The following is a 5,408-nucleotide window of genomic DNA, read 5'->3' on the forward strand; positions in this document are numbered from 1 at the left end:
CCAACCTCAAGTACTTCCGGGTATTCGGGTGTAAGTGTTTCATTCTCAAGAAAGGTGTTCGGTTGTCTAAATTTGAGGCTAGAGCTTATGAGGGCATATTTGTTGGTTATGCTACAAACTCTCATGCTTACTGTGTCCTCAATAAATCCATGGGACTTATTGAGGAGACGTGTAACGTGGAGTTTGATGAGAATAATGGCTCCCAAGTGGAGCAAAGTGGCACTTGTGATGTAGGTGATGAAATTCCTCCTCAAGCCATAAGAAGAATGGGTGTTGGTTTCATCCTACCCATTGAGGAACCCCTTGTGGCCGAAGGAGAAGGACAATGCTCCACTCAAGTGGAACCATCACCAACCCAAGGCCCACACGCTTTCGAAGAACAAAGTGAAGGCCCTCAACCTCATGAACAAGACCAAGGGCAAGATCATACTCAAGACGGTGTTGACTCACCAAGTGATGCCCAAGGTCAAGTTCTCTCCCCCAAGCAAGTTCAAGATCAAGAACAAGTTCATGACGGCGCTCAAGATGATCAAGTAACCTATCCTCAACTCACCACCGAGGAGGAATTAGAGCGTCATGCCGCCAAGGTTGCTTCCAAGCTCTCCACCAAGGATCATCTCATGACGAATGTGCTTGGAAGCTTAAGAAAGGGGGTAAGCACTTGTAGACAATTAGCAAATTATTGTGAGCATCACGCGTTTGTCTCTTGTGTGGAACCCCACAAGGTCTATGAGGCGCTAGAAGATCCAGATTGGCTCAATGCCATGCACGAAGAACTCAACAACTTCGAGTGCAACAAAGTGTGGAGATTGGTGCCAAGGCCAATAGGGAACCATAATGTCATTGGAACCAAGTGGATATTTAAGAACAAGCAAGATGCCCATGTGATTATCATTCGCAACAAGGCTCGTTTGGTAGCACAAGGCTACTCCCAAGTCAAGGGTATCGACTACGGTGAAACCTTTGCTCCCGTTGCTCGTCTTGAATCCATTCGCATGTTGATTGCATATGCTTCTCATCATAACTTTAAGTTACAACAAATGGATGTGAAGAGTGCTTTTCTTAATGGTCCCATTAATGAATTGGTTTACGTCAAGCAACCCCCCGGGTTCGAGGATCCCTACTTTCCCGATCATGTGTATCAACTCGATAAGGCACTCTATGGCCTTAAACAAGCCCCACGTGCGTGGTATGACCATCTTACCGAGTTGTTACAAGATCGTGGTTTTGAAGTTGGGCTAATCGACCCCACTCTTTTTACTAAGAAGGTCAAAGGGGAGTTGTTTGTGTGCCAATTATATGTTGATGATATTATCTTTGGTTCTCCTAACAAAGCTTTCAATGAGGAATTTGCTGCTCTCATGACCTCAAAGTTCGAGATGTCCTCCATGGGAGAGTTGAAGTTCTTTCTAGGGTTCGAAGTGAAGCAAAGAAGAGAAGGAACCTTCATCAATCAATCCAAATACACCCAAGACATGCTCAAGAGATTCAAGCTAAGTGACGTCAAGCCGGCCTCCACTCCAATGCCCACCAAGTGCCAACTTGACTTAGATCCCAATGGTAAAATGGTGGATCAAAAGGTATATCGTTCCATGATTGGTTCCTTGCTTTACCTTTGTGCATCTAGACCGGACATCATGTTGAGTGTGGGAATTTGTGCACGGTTTCAAGACGCACCTAAGAAAGTCACTATGTGGCGGTCAAACGAATCTTCCGATATTTGGCTCATACCCCAAACTTTGGCTTATGGTACCCAAGAGGATCAAACTTCAAGCTTGTAGGGTACTCGGATTCCTATTGGGCGGGAGACAAAGTGGATAGGAAGTCCACTTCCGGAGGGTGCCAATTCCTTGGTTGCTCTTTGGTAAGTTGGTCTTCCAAAAAGCAAAGTTGTGTGTCTCTCTCGTCCACTGAGGCGGAGTATGTCGCCGCCGGCAGTTGTTGTGCACAAATTCTATGGATGAGGCAAACTTTAAAGGATTACGGTGTCACTTGTGACAAAGTGCCTCTTTGGTGTGACAATGAAAGTGCCATCAAGATTTCTCTCAACCTAGTGTAACACTTCAAGACGAAGCATATTGAGATTCGGTATCACTTCATCCGGGATCACATTAGGCGAGGAGAGATCGAGCTCAACTATGTCAACACTCATGACAACCTTGCAGATATTTTCACGAAGCTCTTGGATGAAGCAAGATTTCGCGAGTTAAGGCATGAGCTAAATATCATTGATTCGAGCAATGTTGCTTGAACCCGTGCACACCCTACCACGCTCAATTTGTTGTCTAGTTTGGGTGTAGGCATGGACATAGGGGGAGTGTTGTTCTCTCAATGAACTCTCCCTCCCCCCATTATGCATAAATTGATCAAGTCTTTCACTTTAGCCATTGTAGATGGCACTTGTGCTTAAAAGACGAGTTTTGGTCATGGGCCCAAGGTTAAAATCTTCGTGGTGCCATACCTTTTGACTCAAACATAGGTGGCCTCGGCCACCGCCCTCTTGTGAAGAGGTGTGTCTTGGTCGTTTGCTGGTGTGTTTGCCGTTTTTGTCGTTTCGTCGAGCTAAGCCATGTCTGTTTAGTTGTCGTGGCGCGCTGGGCGGTACTACCGCTGGTGGTGCGCGGTACTACCGCTCGTGAGCGGTACTACCACCCCCCAGCACGGTACTACCGCTGGGGGACGAGAACAGGGGGTTAAGTCGGGGGCAGGGGGAGGTTTCTTAACCCCCATACCCATTCACTTCGCCCCTCTTTTCTCTTCCTCTCTCCAGCCTCCTCTCGCTGCGGGAGGGCTCCGGCTGATCTCCGTCTCCGGGGCGTCCCTCTCCATTTCCTTTGGTGGAGTCAATCCCCACCACGTCCTCTTGCCATGGATGCCGGTATTGCCCCCGTTCTTTCTTTCGTTTTGTCTCCTTTTAGTTCTTGTTTCTTAGGGGCAATGGTGGTTGCATCTCTAGATTTTTGGCGAAATCTAGGCTTGAGTTGATTGGAGAAGGCAACTAGACTATCTAGATTAGAGTTTGGTAGGATTATTTTTGAATTTGGTAGGCCGGTAGTGCCGGATCTGACCACGGTAGTAGGAAACCACTGTTGCACCGCCTCGTGCTATGAAACTGTTGTTTATCCGCCTCAAGCCGTACTACCGCTCCCTTTGGAGCGGTACTACCGCTTGACCTAGAGCGGTACTACCGCTCCCTTTGGGGCGGTACTACCGCTTGGGGCGGTACTACTGCGGGCAGGTCACGGTACTACCGCTGCATGCCAATTTCCATCATTCTCCTGCCTTACCTTGATCTTTGTTGTGTTTTTTGGCTTATGCTCGTTCTTTCTGGTTGTTTCACGTTGTTCTTGTGTTTGGCTCCAGGCGATGACCGTTCCGAGCAGCAAGGTCGCCGTATCAACCCCGGGCGTGCCACATCAAAATGCTACCGCACCTCAGAGCCTGCCGGTTGTTCCTCGAGCACCCAACCGCCTCCAGCAAGTGCTTCTGCAAGTGTTCCTCCACCTCCTCAGCAATCGAAGCGAGCCGCCAACAAGCCAAAAGGGAAGACTGTGATTGATATGACCAACAAGGAGTTTTGGGAGAAGCGTCACCGCAACCCCTATGCGGTGGACCAAGAACCCACTTTGGTCAACTGCCCGTTCTGGAACCGTTTTCAGTTTGCCATCTACTTTGATGTGATCAAGGCCAAGAAGAATCTTTTTGTTGATGTTCGCTCCATTGACACTGATGCTATGGAGAAGGATCCAGAGTACTTTGGTGAAGCTCTTCAGATGTGCACTCAGCTGAACATTCTCAGGATCATGCAATTCAACAAGGACTTTGATGCGGATTTGGTAGCTCAATTCTATGCCACCGTCCATCTTGGGACGGATGTCGACAAGACTCTGACATGGATGACCAATGGCAAGCTGCTTTCTGTCAAGTGGAAGGCTTTCATGGAGTTACTTGATGTGGTGGATACTGGGTTTGAGACTCCTGTCGGTTTCCGTCCTCACCGCAATGCTACATCCACCCACAAGCAAGCCCTTTGGCCCTACTGCACTGTGAAGGTTCACCCAGTCACTCAGAAGAAGACCTATGAGCCGTCTCCGTATCTGGACATTCTTCATCGCATATTCCATGAGACTCTCTTCCCTCAGATCGGGAATCTGGATATGGTCCACTCTTACCTCGTGGACATGCTCCTTTTCTGTCAGCATGAGAAGGAAGCAAGCATTGGAGAGAGCCTGGATATCTCTCATGTCATGTGGTCTGAACTTCTATCTGCCGTGTCTGAGCGCAAGTGTCCTATCTATGGTCCATTCGTCATGAGGCTCATTGAGAGGGCCTGGGCATAGACTTATCCCAGACTGTTGCTAGAGACTGGAGACTTGGTGTCTCATGAGATCAAGCATCTGAGGAAGAAGGACAACTGGACAGCGCCTCACACAGGAGGTCCATCTGCTACTACTGCCACAGGGGGTCCGTCTGCTGATGCTGCTGCTGCTGCCATGGGGACCGAGGGTGAGGCTGCTACAGATGATCATGAGGAGAACTTTGGCCCCTCTAGTGCAGAACCGTCGTGGGCACAGAAGCTTAAGCGCAAGATGAAGAAGCTTTTCTGCATGGAGTCTCATGGTCAGTACATGACTCATGTGGCAGAGAAGCATGCCAGGACGCGCCACAGGGAGCTCATGCGTCAGTTGAGAGCAACAGTTGCCAGTGGGTCTGAGGGTCAGATCACTGAAGAGGAGGACTGGATTCATCAGAATTGCCACTGGACCGACTCCGATGCCGAGCAGTTTTCGACCCACGATGAAGATGCAGAGATGTGATGTTCGAGCTCTTCCACCTCCCATCACCTGGAGTCATAGTGTCACTCTATGCCCTTTTTGGTGTCTCGCTGCCAAAGGGGGAGAGAGTGTAGGGATTTGCCTCTTGTGTCGTGTTTTGTGTCGTCTTGTGGTTTCTTGTGTGTTCTCTTGGTGTCCTTCTTTGGTTTGGTTTGGTGTGAGACCTAAGCTCTAGACATATGGTGTGAGACATATGCTCCCTATCGCTACCTTATTACTTATGTCATGTCTGAGTACTGTAGTTTATTGTGAGATGCATGCTTGTCCTGTTTATTCAATTCTCTCATATATCCTGTGCTTAGTATTGTTGGACTATAAAATATAGGGGGGGTTTTGATCCGAATGTGTGGGTCGTGCCATCTCTTGGTGCACACATTCTGGGGGAGCCCGTCTATATTTTGTAGTTCTTAGCTTTCTTCATTTTATTTCTTTTCCTTGCGCAAATCCCTAGTTGTCATCAATCCACCAAAAAGGGGGAGATTGTTACGGCATATCTCTCTCAAGGTAGTTTTTGTGATTGATGACAACATGTTTGCGGACTAATCTTGTGCTTTGAATTATTCACAGATTCTC

The sequence above is a fragment of the Triticum urartu genome, chromosome 6A (genome assembly GCF_056163025.1).
Source record: "Triticum urartu cultivar PI428250 chromosome 6A, HENAU_Tu73, whole genome shotgun sequence".
Classification (NCBI taxonomy): Eukaryota; Viridiplantae; Streptophyta; class Magnoliopsida; order Poales; family Poaceae; genus Triticum; species Triticum urartu.